The sequence below is a fragment of the Nothobranchius furzeri genome, chromosome 15, assembly GCF_043380555.1.
Source record: "Nothobranchius furzeri strain GRZ-AD chromosome 15, NfurGRZ-RIMD1, whole genome shotgun sequence".
Taxonomy (NCBI): domain Eukaryota; kingdom Metazoa; phylum Chordata; class Actinopteri; order Cyprinodontiformes; family Nothobranchiidae; genus Nothobranchius; species Nothobranchius furzeri.
In genome coordinates, this window is record NC_091755.1 from 18,603,904 (window position 1) to 18,625,794 (window position 21,891).

Here is a 21,891-nt window from a genome sequence, read left to right on the forward strand (position 1 = left end):
TCAGATCACTTACAACTCAATACATTCTACCTTCCTGTAACGTTTCAGCCTGATTGGACCTTGTTTTCACACAAGTCGACCCAGAATCATGTGAAATTGTGCTTCGTGCAACATAATTCTGGGTGCCATTTAAAAACCATAAGTGCTAATGACTCCATTCCTTTTTGTGGTTGTAGGGGCTGTTGATTGGAGTATACTAAAACAAACCTGATCTCTGTAGGACATTCAGAAGCCACGTTATAAGCCCACAAATGTGTAACTGGACTACTTCTTTAAATTGACACCAGATCCGGTGACCTTTGGGACATGGTTTGACCCCCTTAGGAAAGTGCTATCATCATGAAACGTTCAGATCCCTTACAACTCAATAGATTCTACCTTCTTGTAACGTTTCAGCCTGATTGGACCTTGTTTTCACACAAATGGACCCAGAATGATGTGAAATTGTGCTTCGTGCAACATAATTCTGGGTGCCATTTACAAACCATAAGTGCTAATGACTCCATTCCTTTTTGTGGTTGTAGTGGCTGTTGATTGGAGTACACTAAAACAAACCTGATCTCTCTAGGACATTCAGAAGCCAAGTTATAAGCCCACAAATGTGTAACTGGACTAATTCTTTAAAGTGTAACCAGATCCGGTGACCTTTGCGACATGGTTTAACCCCCTTAGGAAAGTGCTATCATCATGAAACGTTCAGATAACTTACAACTCAATAGATTCTACCTTCCTGTAACGTTTCTGCCTGATTGTAACTTGTTTTCACACAAATGAACCCAGAATGATGTGAAATTGTGCTTCGTGCAACATAATTCTGGGTGCCATTTACAAACCATAAGTGCTAATGACTCCATTCCTTTTTGTGGTTGTAGGGGCTGTTGATTGGAGTATACTAAAACAAACCTGATCTCTCTAGGACATTCAGAAGCCACGTTATAAGCCCACAAATGTGTAACTGGACTACTTCTTTAAATTGACACCAGATCCGGTGACCTTTGGGACATGGTTTGACCCCCTTAGGAAAGTGCTATAATCATGAAACGTTCAGATCCCTTACAACTCAATAGATTCTACCTTCTTGTAACTTTTCAGCCTGATTGGACCTTGTTTTCACACAAATGGACCCAGAATGATGTGAAATTGTGCTTCGTGCAACATAATTCTGGGTGCCATTTACAAACCATAAGTGCTAATGACTCCATTCCTTTTTGTGGTTGTAGGGGCTGTTGATTGGAGTACACTAAAACAAACCTGATCTCTCTAGGACATTCAGAAGCCAAGTTATAAGCCCACAAATGTGTAACTGGACTAATTCTTTAAAGTGTAACCAGATCCGGTGACCTTTGCGACATGGTTTGACCCCCTTAGGAAAGTGCTATCATCATGAAACGTTCAGATCACTTACAACTCAATAGATTCTACCTTCCTGTAACGTTTATGCCTGATTGGACCTTGTTTTCACACAAATGAACCCAGAATGATGTGAAATTGTGCTTCGTGCAACATAATTATGGGTGCCATTTACAAACCATAAGTGCTAATGACTCCATTCCTTTTTGTGGTTGTAGGGGCTGTTGATTGGAGTACACTAAAACAAACCTGATCGCTCTAGGACATTCAGAAGCAGAGTTATAAGCCCACAAATGTGTAACTGGACTACTTCTTTAAATTGACACCAGATCCGGTGACCTTTGGGACATGGTTTGACCCCCTTAGGAAAGTGCTATCATCATTAAACGTTCGGATCACTTACAACTCAATAGATTCTACCTTCCTGTAACGTTTCAGCCTGATTGGACCTTGTTTTCACACAAATGGACCCAGAATGATGTGAAATTGTGCTTCGTGCAACATAATTCTGGGTGCCATTTACAAACCATAAGTGCTAATGACTCCATTCCTTTTTGTGGTTGTAGGGGCTGTTGATTGGAGTACACTACAATAAACCTGATCTCTCTAGGACATTCAGAAGCCAAGTTATAAGCCCACAAATGTGTAACTGGACTACTTCTTTAAATTGACACCAGATCCGGTGACCTTTGGGACATGGTTTGACCCCCTTAGGAAAGTGCTATCATCATTAAACGTTCAGATCACTTACAACTCAATAGATTCTACCTTCCTGTAACGTTTCAGCCTGATTGGACCTTGTTTTCACACAAATGAACCCAGAATGATGTGAAATTGTGCTTCGTGCAACATAATTCTGGGTGCCATTTACAAACCATAAGTGCTAATGACTCCATTCCTTTTTGTGGTTGTAGGGGCTGTAGATTGGAGTACAATAAAACAAACCTAACCTCTCTAGGACATTCAGAAGCCAAGTTATAAGCCCACAAAGGTGTAACTGGACTACTTCTTTAAATTGACACCAGATCCGGTGACCTTTGGGACATGGTTTGACCCCCTTAGGAAAGTGCTATCATCATGAAATGTTCAGATCACTTACAACTCAGTAGATTCTACCTTCTTGTAACGTTTCAGCCTGATTGGACCTTGTTTTCACACAAATGGACCCAGATTGATGTGAAATAGTGCTTCGTGCAACATAATTCTGGGTGCCATTTACAAACCATAAGTGCTAATGACTCCATTCCTTTTTGTGGTTGTAGGGGCTGTTGATTGGAGTACACTAAAATAAACTTGATCTCTCTAGGACATTCAGAAACCAAGTTATAAGCCCACACATGTGTAACTGGACTACTTCTTTAAATTGACACCAGATCCGGTGACCTTTGGGACATGGTTTGACCCCCTTAGGAAAGTGCGATCATCATGAAACGTTCAGATCACTTACAACTCAATAGATTCTACCTTCCTGTAACGTTTCAGCCTGATTGGACCTTGTTTTCACACAAATGGACCCAGAATGATGTGAAATAGTGCTTCGTGCAACATAATTCTGGGTGCCATTTACATACCATAAGTGCTAATGACTCCATTCCTTTTTGTGGTTGTAGGGGCTGTTGATTGGAGTACACTAAAATAAACCTGATCTCTCTAGGACATTCAGAAGCCAAGTTATAAGCCCACAAATGTGTAACCGGACTACTTCTTTAAATTGACACCAGATCCGGTGACCTTTGGGACATGGTTTGACCCCCTTAGGAAAGTGCTATCATCATGAAACGTTCAGATCACTTACAACTCAATACATTCTACCTTCCTGTAACGTTTCAGCCTGATTGGACCTTGTTTTCACACAAGTCGACCCAGAATCATGTGAAATTGTGCTTCGTGCAACATAATTCTGGGTGCCATTTAAAAACCATAAGTGCTAATGACTCCATTCCTTTTTGTGGTTGTAGGGGCTGTTGATTGGAGTATACTAAAACAAACCTGATCTCTCTAGGACATTCAGAAGCCACGTTATAAGCCCACAAATGTGTAACTGGACTACTTCTTTAAATTGACACCAGATCCGGTGACCTTTGGGACATGGTTTGACCCCCTTAGGAAAGTGCTATCATCATGAAACGTTCAGATCACTTACAACTCAATAGATTCTAACTTCCTGTAACGTTTCAGCCTGATTGGACCTTGTTTTCACACAAATGAACCCAGAATGATGTGAAAGTGTGCTTCGTGCAACATAATTCTGGGTGCCATTTAAAAACCATAAGTGCTAATGACTCCATTCCTCTTTGGGGTAATGGGGGCTGTTAACTGGAGTACTCTAAAACAAACCTGACCTCTCTAGGATATTCAGAAGCCAAGTTATAAGCCCACAAATGTGTAACTGGACTACTTCTTTAAAGTGACACCAGGCCCGGTGACCTTTGGGACATGGTTTGACCCCCTATAGGAATGTGCGATCATCATGAAACGTTCAGATCACTTACAATTCAATAGAGTCTACCTTCTTGTAACATTTCAGCCTGATTGGACCTTATTTTCACACAAATGAACCCAGAATGATGTGAAATTGTGCTTCGTGCAACATAATTCTGGGTGCCATTTACAAACCATAAGTGCTAATGACTCCATTCCTTTTTGTGGTTGTAGGGACTGTTGATTGGAGTACACTACAATAAACCTGATCTCTCTAGGACATTCAGAAGCCAAGTTATAAGCCCACAAATGTGTAACTGGACTACTTCTTTAAATTGACACCAGATCCGGTGACCTTTGGGACATGGTTTGACCCCCTTAGGAAAGTGCTATCATCATTAAACGTTCAGATCACTTACAACTCAATAGATTCTACCTTCCTGTAACGTTTCAGCCTGATTGGACCTTGTTTTCACACAAATGAACCCAGAATGATGTGAAATTGTGCTTCGTGCAACATAATTCTGGGTGCCATTTACAAACCATAAGTGCTAATGACTCCATTCCTTTTTGTGGTTGTAGGGGCTGTAGATTGGAGTAAACTAAAACAAACCTAACCTCTCTAGGACATTCAGAAGCCAAGTTATAAGCCCACAAAGGTGTAACTGGACTACTTCTTTAAATTGACACCAGATCCGGTGACCTTTGGGACATGGTTTGACCCCCTTAGGAAAGTGCTATCATCATGAAATGTTCAGATCACTTACAACTCAGTAGATTCTACCTTCTTGTAACGTTTCAGCCTGATTGGACCTTGTTTTCACACAAATGGACCCAGAATGATGTGAAATAGTGCTTCGTGCAACATAATTCTGGGTGCCATTTACAAACCATAAGTGCTAATGACTCCATTCCTTTTTGTGGTTGTAGGGGCTGTTGATTGAAGTACACTAAAATAAACTTGATCTCTCTAGGACATTCAGAAACAAAGTTATAAGCCCACACATGTGTAACTGGACTACTTCTTTAAATTGACACCAGATCCGGTGACCTTTGGGACATGGTTTGACCCCCTTAGGAAAGTGCGATCATCTTGAAACGTTCAGATCACTTACAACTCAATAGATTCTACCATCCTGCAACGTTTCAGCCTGATTGGACCTTGTTTTCACACAAATGGACCCAGAATGATGTGAAATAGTGCTTCGTGCAACATAATTCTGGGTGCCATTTACAAACCATAAGTGCTAATGACTCCATTCCTTTTTGTGGTTGTAGGGGCTTTTGATTGGAGTACACTAAAATAAACCTGATCTCTCTAGGACATTCAGAAGCCAAGTTATAAGCCCACAAATGTGTAACTGGACTACTTCTTTAAATTGACACCAGATCCGGTGACCTTTGGGACATGGTTTGACCCCCTTAGGAAAGTGCTATCATCATGAAACGTTCAGATCACTTACAACTCAATAGATTCTACCTTCCTGTAACGTTTCAGCCTGATTGGACCTTGTTTTCACACAAATCGACCCAGAATCATGTGAAATTGTGCTTCGTGCAACATAATTCTGGGTGCCATTTAAAAACCATAAGTGCTAATGACTCCATTCCTCTTTGGGGTAATGGGGGCTGTTAACTGGAGTACTCTAAAACAAACCTGACCTCTCTAGGATATTCAGAAGCCAAGTTATAAGCCCACAAATGTGTAACTGGACTACTTCTTTAAAGTGACACCAGGCCCTGTGACCTTTGGGACATGGTTTGACCCCCTATAGGAATGTGCGATCATCATGAAACGTTCAGATCACTTACAACTCAATAGATTCTACCTTCTTGTAACGTTTCAGCCTGATTGGACCTTGTTTTCACACAAATGAACCCAGAATGATGTGAAATTGTGCTTCGTGCAACATAATTCTGGGTGCCATTTACAAACCATAAGTGCTAATGACTCCATTCCTTTTTGTGGTTGTAGGGGCTGTTGATTGGAGTACACTAAAACAAACCTAACCTCTCTAGGACATTCAGAAGCCAAGTTATAAGCCCACAAAGATGTAACTGGACTACTTCTTTAAAGTGACACCAGGCCCGGTGACCTTTGGGACATGGTTTTACCCCCTATAGGAATGTGCGATCATCTTGAAACGTTCAGATCACTTACAACTCAATAGATTCTACCTTCTTATAGCGTTTCAGCCTGATTGGACCTTGTTTTCACACAAATGGACCCAGAATGAAGTGAAATTGTGCTTCGTGCAACATAATTCTGGGTGCCATTTACAAACCATAAGTGCTAATGACTCCATTCCTTTTTGTGGTTGTAGGGGCTGTTGATTGGAGTACACTAAAACAAACCTGATCTCTCTAGGACATTCAGAAGCCAAGTTATAAGCCCACAAATGTGTAACTGGACTACTTCTTTAAATTGACACCAGATCCGGTGACCTTTGGGACATGGTTTGACCCCCTTAGGAAAGTGCTATCATCATGAAACGTTCAGATCCCTTACAACTCAATAGATTCTACCTTCTTGTAACGTTTCAGCCTGATTGGACCTTGTTTTCACACAAATGGACCCAGAATGATGTGAAATTGTGCTTCGTGCAACATAATTCTGGGTGCCATTTACAAACCATAAGTGCTAATGACTCCATTCCTTTTTGTGGTTGTAGTGGCTGTTGATTGGAGTACACTAAAACAAACCTGATCTCTCTAGGACATTCAGAAGCCAAGTTATAAGCCCACAAATGTGTAACTGGACTAATTCTTTAAAGTGTAACCAGATCCGGTGACCTTTGCGACATGGTTTAACCCCCTTAGGAAAGTGCTATCATCATGAAACGTTCAGATCACTTACAACTCAATAGATTCTACCTTCCTGTAACGTTTCAGCCTGATTGGACCTTGTTTTCACACAAATCGACCCAGAATCATGTGAAATTGTGCTTCGTGCAACATAATTCTGGGTGCCATTTAAAAACCATAAGTGCTAATGACTCCATTCCTCTTTGGGGTAATGGGGGCTGTTAACTGGAGTACTCTAAAACAAACCTGACCTCTCTAGGATATTCAGAAGCCAAGTTATAAGCCCACAAATGTGTAACTGGACTACTTCTTTAAAGTGACACCAGGCCCTGTGACCTTTGGGACATGGTTTGACCCCCTATAGGAATGTGCGATCATCATGAAACGTTCAGATCACTTACAACTCAATAGATTCTACCTTCTTGTAACGTTTCAGCCTGATTGGACCTTGTTTTCACACAAATGAACCCAGAATGATGTGAAATTGTGCTTCGTGCAACATAATTCTGGGTGCCATTTACAAACCATAAGTGCTAATGACTCCATTCCTTTTTGTGGTTGTAGGGGCTGTTGATTGGAGTACACTAAAACAAACCTAACCTCTCTAGGACATTCAGAAGCCAAGTTATAAGCCCACAAAGATGTAACTGGACTACTTCTTTAAAGTGACACCAGGCCCGGTGACCTTTGGGACATGGTTTTACCCCCTATAGGAATGTGCGATCATCTTGAAACGTTCAGATCACTTACAACTCAATAGATTCTACCTTCTTATAGCGTTTCAGCCTGATTGGACCTTGTTTTCACACAAATGGACCCAGAATGAAGTGAAATTGTGCTTCGTGCAACATAATTCTGGGTGTCATTTACAAACCATAAGTGCTAATGACTCCATTCCTTTTTGTGGTTGTAGGGGCTGTTGATTGGAGTACACTAAAACAAACCTGATCTCTCTAGGACATTCAGAAGCCAAGTTATAAGCCCACAAATGTGTAACTGGACTACTTCTTTAAATTGACACCAGATCCGGTGACCTTTGGGACATGGTTTGACCCCCTTAGGAAAGTGCTATCATCATGAAACGTTCAGATCCCTTACAACTCAATAGATTCTACCTTCTTGTAACGTTTCAGCCTGATTGGACCTTGTTTTCACACAAATGGACCCAGAATGATGTGAAATTGTGCTTCGTGCAACATAATTCTGGGTGCCATTTACAAACCATAAGTGCTAATGACTCCATTCCTTTTTGTGGTTGTAGTGGCTGTTGATTGGAGTACACTAAAACAAACCTGATCTCTCTAGGACATTCAGAAGCCAAGTTATAAGCCCACAAATGTGTAACTGGACTAATTCTTTAAAGTGTAACCAGATCCGGTGACCTTTGCGACATGGTTTAACCCCCTTAGGAAAGTGCTATCATCATGAAACGTTCAGATCACTTACAACTCAATAGATTCTACCTTCCTGTAACGTTTCTGCCTGATTGTAACTTGTTTTCACACAAATGAACCCAGAATGATGTGAAATTGTGCTTCGTGCAACATAATTCTGGGTGCCATTTACAAACCATAAGTGCTAATGACTCCATTCCTTTTTGTGGTTGTAGGGGCTGTAGATTGGAGTACACTACAATAAACCTGATCTCTCTAGGACATTCAGAAGCCAAGTTATAAGCCCACAAAGGTGTAACTGGACTACTTCTTTAAATTGACACCAGATCCGGTGACCTTTGGGACATGGTTTGACCCCCTTAGGAAAGTGCTATCATCATGAAATGTTCAGATCACTTACAACTCAGTAGATTCTACCTTCTTGTAACGTTTCAGCCTGATTTGACCTGGTTTTCACACAAATGGACCCAGAATGATGTGAAATAGTGCTTCGTGCAACATAATTCTGGGTGCCATTTACAAACCATAAGTGCTAATGACTCCATTCCTTTTTGTGGTTGTAGGGGCTGTTGATTGGAGTACACTAAAATAAACCTGATCTCTCTAGGACATTCAGAAGCCAAGTTATAAGCCCACAAATGTGTAACTGGACTACTTCTTTAAATTGACACCAGATCCGGTGACCTTTGGGACATGGTTTGACCCCCTTAGGAAAGTGCTATCATCATGAAACGTTCAGATCACTTACAACTCAATAGATTCTACTTTCCTGTAACGTTTCAGCCTGATTGGACCTTGTTTTCACACAAATCGACCCAGAATCATGTGAAATTGTGCTTCGTGCAACATAATTCTGGGTGCCATTTAAAAACCATAAGTGCTAATGACTCCATTCCTTTTTGTGGTTGTAGGGGCTGTTGACTGGAGTATACTAAAACAAACCTGATCTCTCTAGGACATTCAGAAGCCACGTTATAAGCCCACAAATGTGTAACTGGACTACTTCTTTAAATTGACACCAGATCCGGTGACCTTTGGGACATGGTTTGACCCCCTTAGGAAAGTGCTATCATCATGAAACGTTCAGATCACTTACAACTCAATAGATTCTAACTTCCTGTAACGTTTCAGCCTGATTGGACCTTGTTTTCACACAAATGAACCCAGAATGATGTGAAAGTGTGCTTCGTGCAACATAATTCTGGGTGCCATTTAAAAACCATAAGTGCTAATGACTCCATTCCTCGTTGGGGTAATGGGGGCTGTTAACTGGAGTACTCTAAAACAAACCTGACCTCTCTAGGATATTCAGAAGCCAAGTTATAAGCCCACAAATGTGTAACTGGACTACTTCTTTAAAGTGACACCAGGCCCTGTGACCTTTGGGACATGGTTTGACCCCCTATAGGAAAGTGCGATCATCATGAAACGTTCAGATCACTTACAACTCAATAGATTCTACCTTCTTGTAACGTTTCAGCCTGATTGGACCTTGTTTTCACACAAATGAACCCAGAATGATGTGAAATTGTGCTTCGTGCAACATAATTCTGGGTGCCATTTACAAACCATAAGTGCTAATGACTCCATTCCTTTTTTTGGTTGTAGGGGCTGTTGATTGGAGTACACTAAAACAAACCTAACCTCTCTAGGACATTCAGAAGCCAAGTTATAAGCCCACAAAGATGTAACTGGACTACTTCTTTAAAGTGACACCAGGCCCGGTGACCTTTGGGACATGGTTTTACCCCCTATAGGAATGTGCGATCATTTTGAAACGTTCAGATCACTTACAACTCAATAGATTCTACCTTCTTATAGCGTTTCAGCCTGATTGGACCTTGTTTTCACACAAATGGACCCAGAATGAAGTGAAATTGTGCTTCGTGCAACGTAATTCTGGGTGCCATTTACAAACCATAAGTGCTAATGACTCCATTCCTTTTTGTGGTTGTAGGGGCTGTTGATAGGAGTACACTAAAACAAACCTGATCTCTCTAGGACATTCAGAAGCCAAGTTATAAGCCCACAAATGTGTAACTGGACTACTTCTTTAAATTGACACCAGATCCGGTGACCTTTGGGACATGGTTTGACCCCCTTAGGAAAGTGCTATCATCATGAAACGTTCAGATCCCTTACAACTCAATAGATTCTACCTTCTTGTAACGTTTCAGCCTGATTGGACCTTGTTTTCACACAAATGGACCCAGAATGATGTGAAATTGTACTTCGTGCAACATAATTCTGGGTGCCATTTACAAACCATAAGTGCTAATGACTCCATTCCTTTTTGTGGTTGTAGGGGCTGTTGATTGGAGTACACTAAAACAAACCTGATCTCTCTAGGACATTCAGAAGCCAAGTTATAAGCCCACAAATGTGTAACTGGACTAATTCTTTAAAGTGTAACCAGATCCGGTGACCTTTGCGACATGGTTTGACCCCCTTAGGAAAGTGCTATCATCATGAAACGTTCAGATCACTTACAACTCAATAGATTCTACCTTCCTGTAATGTTTCTGCCTGATTGTAACTTGTTTTCACACAAATGAACCCAGAATGATGTGAAATTGTGCTTCGTGCAACATAATTATGGGTGCCATTTACAAACCATAAGTGCTAATGACTCCATTCCTTTTTGTGGTTGTAGGGGCTGTTGATTGGAGTACATTAAAAAGAACCTGATCTCTCTAGGACATTCAGAAGCCAAGTTATAAGCCTACAAAGATGTAACTGGACTACTTCTTTAAAGCGACACCAGGCCCGGTGACCTTTGGGACATGGTTTTACCCCCTATAGGAATGTGCGATCATCTTGAAACGTTCAGATCACTTACAACTCAATAGATTCTACCTTTCTGTAACGTTTCAGCCTGATTGGACCTTGTTTTCACACAAATGGACCCAGAATGATGTGAAATTGTGCTTCGTGCAACATAATTCTGGGTGCCATTTAAGAACCATAAGTGCTAATGACTCCATTCCTTTTTGTGGTTGTAGGGGCTGTTGATTGGAGTACACTAAAACAACCCTGATCTCTCTAGGACATTCAGAAGCCAAGTTATAAGCCCACAAAGGTGTAACTGGACTACTTCTTTAAAGTGACACCAGGCCCGGTGACCTTTGGGACATGGTTTTACCCCCTATAGGAATGTGCGATCATCTTGAAACGTTCAGATCACTTACAACTCAATAGATTCTACCTTCCTGTAACGTTTCAGCCTGATTGGACCTTGTTTTCACACAAATGGACCCAGAATGATATGAAATTGTGCTTCGTGCAACATAATTCTGGGTGCCATTTAAGAACCATAAGTGCTAATGTCTCCATTCCTTTTTGTGGTTGTAGGGGCTGTTGATTGGAGTACACTAAAACAAACCTGATCTCTCTAGGACATTCAGAAGCCAAGTTATAAGCCCACAAATGTGTAACTAGACTAATTCTTTAAAAAGACACCAGATCCGGTGACCTTTGCGACATGGTTTGACCCCCTTAGGAAAGTGCTATCATCATGAAACGTTCAGATCAGTTACAACTCAATAGATTCTACCTTCCTGTAACGTTTCAGCCTGATTGGACCTTGTTTTCACACAAATGAACCCAGAATGATGTGAAATTGTGCTTCGTGCAACATAATTCTGGGTGCCATTTAAAAACCATAAGTGCTAATGACTCCATTCCTTTTTGTAGTTGTAGGGACTGTTGATTGGAGTACACTAAAATAAACCTGATCTCTCTAGGACATTCAGAAGCCACGTTATAAGCCCACAAATGTGTAACTGGACTACTTCTTTAAATTGACACCAGATCCGGTGACCTTTGGGACATGGTTTGACCCCCTTAGGAAAGTGCTATCATCATGAAACGTTCAGATCACTTACAACTCAATAGATTCTACCTTCCTGTAACGTTTCAGCCTGATTGGACCTTGTTTTCACACAAATGGACCCAGAATGATGTGAAATTGTGCTTTGTGCAACATAATTCTGGGTGCCATTTAAAAACCATAAGTGCTAATGACTCCATTCCTTTTTGTAGTTGTAGGGACTGTTGATTGGAGTACAGTAAAATAAACCTGATCTCTCTAGGACATTCAGAAGCCAAGTTATAAGCCCACAAATGTGTAACTGGACTACTTCTTTAAATTGACACCAGATCCGGTGACCTTTGGGACATGGTTTGACCCCCTTAGGAAAGTGCTATCATCATGAAACGTTCAGATCACTTACAACTCAATAGATTCTACCTTCCTGTAACGTTTCAGCCTGATTGGACCTTGTTTTCACACAAATGGACCCAGAATGATGTGAAATTGTGCTTTGTGCAACATAATTCTGGGTGCCATTTACAAACCATAATTGCTAATGACTCCATTCCTTTTTGTGGTTGTAGGGGCTGTTGATTGGAGTACACTAAAACAAACCTAACCTCGTTAGGACATTCAGAAGCCACGTTATAAGCCCACAAAGGTGTAACTGGACTACTTCTTTAAAGTGACACCAGGCCCGGTGACCTTTGGGACATGGTTTGACCCCCTTAGGAAAGTGCTATCATCATGAAACGTTCAGATCAGTTACAACTCAATAGATTCTACCTTCCTGTAACGTTTCAGCCTGATTGGACCTTGTTTTCACACAAATGAACCCAGAATGATGTGAAATTGTGCTTCGTGCAACATAATTCTGGGTGCCATTTAAAAACCATAAGTGCTAATGACTCCATTCCTTTTTGTAGTTGTAGGGACTGTTGATTGGAGTACACAAAATAAACCTGATCTCTCTAGGACATTCAGAAGCCACGTTATAAGCCCACAAATGTGTAACTGGACTACTTCTTTAAATTGACACCAGATCCGGTGACCTTTGGGACATGGTTTGACCCCCTTAGGAAAGTGCTATCATCATGAAACGTTCAGATCACTTACAACTCAATAGATTCTACCTTCCTGTAACGTTTCAGCCTGATTGGACCTTGTTTTCACACAAATGGACCCAGAATGATGTGAAATTGTGCTTTGTGCAACATAATTCTGGGTGCCATTTAAAAACCATAAGTGCTAATGACTCCATTCCTTTTTGTAGTTGTAGGGACTGTTGATTGGAGTACACTAAAATAAACCTGATCTCTCTAGGACATTCAGAAGCCAAGTTATAAGCCCACAAATGTGTAACTGGACTACTTCTTTAAATTGACACCAGATCCGGTGACCTTTGGGACATGGTTTGACCCCCTTAGGAAAGTGCTATCATCATGAAACGTTCAGATCACTTACAACTCAATAGATTCTACCTTCCTGTAACGTTTCAGCCTGATTGGACCTTGTTTTCACACAAATGGACCCAGAATGATGTGAAATTGTGCTTTGTGCAACATAATTCTGGGTGCCATTTACAAACCATAATTGCTAATGACTCCATTCCTTTTTGTGGTTGTAGGGGCTGTTGATTGGAGTACACTAAAACAAACCTAACCTCGTTAGGACATTCAGAAGCCACGTTATAAGCCCACAAATGTGTAACTGGACTACTTCTTTAAATTGACACCAGATCCGGTGACCTTTGGGACATGGTTTGACCCCCTTAGGAAAGTGCTATAATCATGAAACGTTCAGATCCCTTACAACTCAATAGATTCTACCTTCTTGTAACGTTTCAGCCTGATTGGACCTTGTTTTCACACAAATGGACCCAGAATGATGTGAAATTGTGCTTCGTGCAACATAATTCTGGGTGCCATTTACAAACCATAAGTGCTAATGACTCCATTCCTTTTTGTGGTTGTAGGGGCTGTTGATTGGAGTACACTAAAACAAACCTGATCTCTCTAGGACATTCAGAAGCCAAGTTAAAAGCCCACAAATGTGTAACTGGACTAATTCTTTAAAGTGTAACCAGATCCGGTGACCTTTGGGACATGGTTTGACCCCCTTAGGAAAGTGCTATCATCATTAAACGTTCGGATCACTTACAACTCAATAGATTCTACCTTCCTGTAACGTTTCAGCCTGATTGGACCTTGTTTTCACACAAATGGACCCAGAATGATGTGAAATTGTGCTTCGTGCAACATAATTCTGGGTGCCATTTACAAACCATAAGTGCTAATGACTCCATTCCTTTTTGTGGTTGTAGGGGCTGTTGATTGGAGTACACTACAATAAACCTGATCTCTCTAGGACATTCAGAAGCCAAGTTATAAGCCCACAAATGTGTAACTGGACTACTTCTTTAAATTGACACCAGATCCGGTGACCTTTGGGACATGGTTTGACCCCCTTAGGAAAGTGCTATCATCATTAAACGTTCAGATCACTTACAACTCAATAGATTCTACCTTCCTGTAACGTTTCAGCCTGATTGGACCTTGTTTTCACACAAATGAACCCAGAATGATGTGAAATTGTGCTTCGTGCAACATAATTCTGGGTGCCATTTACAAACCATAAGTGCTAATGACTCCATTCCTTTTTGTGGTTGTAGGGGCTGTAGATTGGAGTACAATAAAACAAACCTAACCTCTCTAGGACATTCAGAAGCCAAGTTATAAGCCCACAAAGGTGTAACTGGACTACTTCTTTAAATTGACACCAGATCCGGTGACCTTTGGGACAGGGTTTGACCCCCTTAGGAAAGTGCTATCATCATTAAATGTTCAGATCACTTACAACTCAGTAGATTCTACCTTCTTGTAACGTTTCAGCCTGATTGGACCTTGTTTTCACACAAATGGACCCAGATTGATGTGAAATAGTGCTTCGTGCAACATAATTCTGGGTGCCATTTACAAACCATAAGTGCTAATTACTCCATTCCTTTTTGTGGTTGTAGGGGCTGTTGATTGGAGTACACTAAAATAAACTTGATCTCTCTAGGACATTCAGAAACCAGGTTATAAGCCCACACATGTGTAACTGGACTACTTTAAATTGACACCAGATCCGGTGACCTTTGGGACATGGTTTGACCCCCTTAGGAAAGTGCGATCATCATGAAACGTTCAGATCACTTACAACTCAATAGATTCTACCTTCCTGTAACGTTTCAGCCTGATTGGACCTTGTTTTCACACAAATGGACCCAGAATGATGTGAAATAGTGCTTCGTGCAACATAATTCTGGGTGCCATTTACATACCATAAGTGCTAATGACTCCATTCCTTTTTGTAGTTGTAGGGGCTGTTGATTGGAGTACACTAAAATAAACCTGATCTCTCTAGGACATTCAGAAGCCAAGTTATAAGCCCACAAATGTGTAACCGGACTACTTCTTTAAATTGACACCAGATCCGGTTACCTTTGGGACATGGTTTGACCCCCTTAGGAAAGTGCTATCATCATGAAACATTCAGATCACTTACAACTCAATACATTCTACCTTCCTGTAACGTTTCAGCCTGATTGGACCTTGTTTTCACACAAGTCGACCCAGAATCATGTGAAATTGTGCTTCGTGCAACATAATTCTGGGTGCCATTTACAAACCATAAGTGCTAATGACTCCATTCCTTTTTGTGGTTGTAGGGGCTGTTGATTGGAGTACATTAAAACAAACCTGATCTCTCTAGGACATTCAGAAGCCAAGTTATAAGCCCACAAAGATGTAACTGGACTACTTCTTTAAATTGACACCAGGCCAGGTGACCTTTGGGACATGGTTTTACCTCCTATAGGAATGTGCGATCATCTTGAAACGTTCAGATCCCTTACAACTCAATAGATTCTACCTTCTTGTAACGTTTCAGCCTGATTGGACCTTGTTTTCACACAAATGGACCCAGAATGATGTGAAATTGTGCTTCGTGCAACATAATTCTGGGTGCCATTTACAAACCATAAGTGCTAATGACTCCATTCCTTTTTGTGGTTGTAGTGGCTGTTGATTGGAGTACACTAAAACAAACCTGATCTCTCTAGGACATTCAGAAGCCAAGTTATAAGCCCACAAATGTGTAACTGGACTAATTCTTTAAAGTGTAACCAGATCCGGTGACCTTTGCGACATGGTTTAACCCCCTTAGGAAAGTGCTATCATCATGAAACGTTCAGATCACTTACAACTCAATAGATTCTACCTTCCTGTAACGTTTCTGCCTGATTGTAACTTGTTTTCACACAAATGAACCCAGAATGATGTGAAATTGTGCTTCGTGCAACATAATTCTGGGTGCCATTTACAAACCATAAGTGCTAATGACTCCATTCCTTTTTGTGGTTGTAGGGGCTGTTGATTGGAGTATACTAAAACAAACCTGATCTCTCTAGGACATTCAGAAGCCACGTTATAAGCCCACAAATGTGTAACTGGACTACTTCTTTAAATTGACACCAGATCCGGTGACCTTTGGGACATGGTTTGACCCCCTTAGGAAAGTGCTATAATCATGAAACGTTCAGATCCCTTACAACTCAATAGATTCTACCTTCTTGTAACGTTTCAGCCTGATTGGACCTTGTTTTCACACAAATGGACCCAGAATGATGTGAAATTGTGCTTCGTGCAACATAATTCTGGGTGCCATTTACAAACCATAAGTGCTAATGACTCCATTCCTTTTTGTGGTTGTAGGGGCTGTTGATTGGAGTACACTAAAACAAACCTGATCTCTCTAGGACATTCAGAAGCCAAGTTATAAGCCCACAAATGTGTAACTGGACTAATTCTTTAAAGTGTAACCAGATCCGGTGACCTTTGCGACATGGTTTGACCCCCTTAGGAAAGTGCTATCATCATGAAACGTTCAGATCACTTACAACTCAATAGATTCTACCTTCCTGTAACGTTTATGCCTGATTGGACCTTGTTTTCACACAAATGAACCCAGAATGATGTGAAATTGTGCTTCGTGCAACATAATTATGGGTGCCATTTACAAACCATAAGTGCTAATGACTCCATTCCTTTTTGTGGTTGTAGGGGCTGTTGATTGGAGTACACTAAAACAAACCTGATCGCTCTAGGACATTCAGAAGCCAAGTTATAAGCCCACAAATGTGTAACTGGACTACTTCTTTAAATTGACACCAGATCCGGTGACCTTTGGGACATGGTTTGACCCCCTTAGGAAAGTGCTATCATCATTAAACGTTCGGATCACTTACAACTCAATAGATTCTACCTTCCTGTAACGTTTCAGCCTGATTGGACCTTGTTTTCACACAAATGGACCCAGAATGATGTGAAATTGTGCTTCGTGCAACATAATTCTGGGTGCCATTTACAAACCATAAGTGCTAATGACTCCATTCCTTTTTGTGGTTGTAGGGGCTGTTGATTGGAGTACACTACAATAAACCTGATCTCTCTAGGACATTCAGAAGCCAAGTTATAAGCCCACAAATGTGTAACTGGACTACTTCTTTAAATTGACACCAGATCCGGTGACCTTTGGGACATGGTTTGACCCCCTTAGGAAAGTGCTATCATCATTAAACGTTCAGATCACTTACAACTCAATAGATTCTACCTTCCTGTAACGTTTCAGCCTGATTGGACCTTGTTTTCACACAAATGAACCCAGAATGATGTGAAATTGTGCTTCGTGCAACATAATTCTGGGTGCCATTTACAAACCATAAGTGCTAATGACTCCATTCCTTTTTGTGGTTGTAGGGGCTGTAGATTGGAGTACAATAAAACAAACCTAACCTCTCTAGGACATTCAGAAGCCAAGTTATAAGCCCACAAAGGTGTAACTGGACTACTTCTTTAAATTGACACCAGATCCGGTGACCTTTGGGACATGGTTTGACCCCCTTAGGAAAGTGCTATCATCATGAAATGTTCAGATCACTTACAACTCAGTAGATTCTACCTTCTTGTAACGTTTCAGCCTGATTGGACCTTGTTTTCACACAAATGGACCCAGATTGATGTGAAATAGTGCTTCGTGCAACATAATTCTGGGTGCCATTTACAAACCATAAGTGCTAATGACTCCATTCCTTTTTGTGGTTGTAGGGGCTGTTGATTGGAGTACACTAAAATAAACTTGATCTCTCTAGGACATTCAGAAACCAAGTTATAAGCCCACACATGTGTAACTGGACTACTTCTTTAAATTGACACCAGATCCGGTGACCTTTGGGACATGGTTTGACCCCCTTAGGAAAGTGCGATCATCATGAAACGTTCAGATCACTTACAACTCAATAGATTCTACCTTCCTGTAACGTTTCAGCCTGATTGGACCTTGTTTTCACACAAATGGACCCAGAATGATGTGAAATAGTGCTTCGTGCAACATAATTCTGGGTGCCATTTACGTACCATAAGTGCTAATGACTCCATTCCTTTTTGTGGTTGTAGGGGCTGTTGATTGGAGTACACTAAAATAAACCTGATCTCTCTAGGACATTCAGAAGCCAAGTTATAAGCCCACAAATGTGTAACCGGACTACTTCTTTAAATTGACACCAGATCCGGTGACCTTTGGGACATGGTTTGACCCCCTTAGGAAAGTGCTATCATCATGAAACGTTCAGATCACTTACAACTCAATACATTCTACCTTCCTGTAACGTTTCAGCCTGATTGGACCTTGTTTTCACACAAGTCGACCCAGAATCATGTGAAATTGTGCTTCGTGCAACATAATTCTGGGTGCCATTTAAAAACCATAAGTGCTAATGACTCCATTCCTTTTTGTGGTTGTAGGGGCTGTTGATTGGAGTATACTAAAACAAACCTGATCTCTCTAGGACATTCAGAAGCCACGTTATAAGCCCACAAATGTGTAACTGGACTACTTCTTTAAATTGACACCAGATCCGGTGACCTTTGGGACATGGTTTGACCCCCTTAGGAAAGTGCTATCATCATGAAACGTTCAGATCACTTACAACTCAATAGATTCTAACTTCCTGTAACGTTTCAGCCTGATTGGACCTTGTTTTCACACAAATGAACCCAGAATGATGTGAAAGTGTGCTTCGTGCAACATAATTCTGGGTGCCATTTAAAAACCATAAGTGCTAATGACTCCATTCCTCTTTGGGGTAATGGGGGCTGTTAACTGGAGTACTCTAAAACAAACCTGACCTCTCTAGGATATTCAGAAGCCAAGTTATAAGCCCACAAATGTGTAACTGGACTACTTCTTTAAAGTGACACCAGGCCCGGTGACCTTTGGGACATGGTTTGACCCCCTATAGGAATGTGCGATCATCATGAAACGTTCAGATCACTTACAACTCAATAGAGTCTACCTTCTTGTAACATTTCAGCCTGATTGGACCTTATTTTCACACAAATGAACCCAGAATGATGTGAAATTGTGCTTCGTGCAACATAATTCTGGGTGCCATTTACAAACCATAAGTGCTAATGACTCCATTCCTTTTTGTGGTTGTAGGGGCTGTTGATTGGAGTACACTACAATAAACCTGATCTCTCTAGGACATTCAGAAGCCAAGTTATAAGCCCACAAATGTGTAACTGGACTACTTCTTTAAATTGACACCAGATCCGGTGACCTTTGGGACATGGTTTGACCCCCTTAGGAAAGTGCTATCATCATTAAACGTTCAGATCACTTACAACTCAATAGATTCTACCTTCCTGTAACGTTTCAGCCTGATTGGACCTTGTTTTCACACAAATGAACCCAGAATGATGTGAAATTGTGCTTCGTGCAACATAATTCTGGGTGCCATTTACAAACCATAAGTGCTAATGACTCCATTCCTTTTTGTGGTTGTAGGGGCTGTAGATTGGAGTAAACTAAAACAAACCTAACCTCTCTAGGACATTCAGAAGCCAAGTTATAAGCCCACAAAGGTGTAACTGGACTACTTCTTTAAATTGACACCAGATCCGGTGACCTTTGGGATATGGTTTGACCCCCTTAGGAAAGTGCTATCATCATGAAATGTTCAGATCACTTACAACTCAGTAGATTCTACCTTCTTGTAACGTTTCAGCCTGATTGGACCTTGTTTTCACACAAATGGACCCAGAATGATGTGAAATAGTGCTTCGTGCAACATAATTCTGGGTGCCATTTACAAACCATAAGTGCTAATGACTCCATTCCTTTTTGTGGTTGTAGGGGCTGTTGATTGAAGTACACTAAAATAAACTTGATCTCTCTAGGACATTCAGAAACAAAGTTATAAGCCCACACATGTGTAACTGGACTACTTCTTTAAATTGACACCAGATCCGGTGACCTTTGGGACATGGTTTGACCCCCTTAGGAAAGTGCGATCATCATGAAACGTTCAGATCACTTACAACTCAATAGATTCTACCATCCTGCAACGTTTCAGCCTGATTGGACCTTGTTTTCACACAAATGGACCCAGAATGATGTGAAATAGTGCTTCGTGCAACATAATTCTGGGTGCCATTTACAAACCATAAGTGCTAATGACTCCATTCCTTTTTGTGGTTGTAGGGGCTTTTGATTGGAGTACACTAAAATAAACCTGATCTCTCTAGGACATTCAGAAGCCAAGTTATAAGCCCACAAATGTGTAACTGGACTACTTCTTTAAATTGACACCAGATCCGGTGACCTTTGGGACATGGTTTGACCCCCTTAGGAAAGTGCTATCATCATGAAACGTTCAGATCACTTACAACTCAATAGATTCTACCTTCCTGTAACGTTTCAGCCTGATTGGACCTTGTTTTCACACAAATCGACCCAGAATCATGTGAAATTGTGCTTCGTGCAACATAATTCTGGGTGCCATTTAAAAACCATAAGTGCTAATGACTCCATTCCTCTTTGGGGTAATGGGGGCTGTTAACTGGAGTACTCTAAAACAAACCTGACCTCTCTAGGATATTCAGAAGCCAAGTTATAAGCCCACAAATGTGTAACTGGACTACTTCTTTAAAGTGACACCAGGCCCTGTGACCTTTGGGACATGGTTTGACCCCCTATAGGAATGTGCGATCATCATGAAACGTTCAGATCACTTACAACTCAATAGATTCTACCTTCTTGTAACGTTTCAGCCTGATTGGACCTTGTTTTCACACAAATGAACCCAGAATGATGTGAAATTGTGCTTCGTGCAACATAATTCTGGGTGCCATTTACAAACCATAAGTGCTAATGACTCCATTCCTTTTTGTGGTTGTAGGGGCTGTTGATTGGAGTACACTAAAACAAACCTAACCTCTCTAGGACATTCAGAAGCCAAGTTATAAGCCCACAAAGATGTAACTGGACTACTTCTTTAAAGTGACACCAGGCCCGGTGACCTTTGGGACATGGTTTTACCCCCTATAGGAATGTGCGATCATCTTGAAACGTTCAGATCACTTACAACTCAATAGATTCTACCTTCTTATAGCGTTTCAGCCTGATTGGACCTTGTTTTCACACAAATGGACCCAGAATGAAGTGAAATTGTGCTTCGTGCAACATAATTCTGGGTGCCATTTACAAACCATAAGTGCTAATGACTCCATTCCTTTTTGTGGTTGTAGGGGCTGTTGATTGGAGTACACTAAAACAAACCTGATCTCTCTAGGACATTCAGAAGCCAAGTTATAAGCCCACAAATGTGTAACTGGACTACTTCTTTAAATTGACACCAGATCCGGTGACCTTTGGGACATGGTTTGACCCCCTTAGGAAAGTGCTATCATCATGAAACGTTCAGATCCCTTACAACTCAATAGATTCTACCTTCTTGTAACGTTTCAGCCTGATTGGACCTTGTTTTCACACAAATGGACCCAGAATGATGTGAAATTGTGCTTCGTGCAACATAATTCTGGGTGCCATTTACAAACCATAAGTGCTAATGACTCCATTCCTTTTTGTGGTTGTAGTGGCTGTTGATTGGAGTACACTAAAACAAACCTGATCTCTCTAGGACATTCAGAAGCCAAGTTATAAGCCCACAAATGTGTAACTGGACTAATTCTTTAAAGTGTAACCAGATCCGGTGACCTTTGCGAC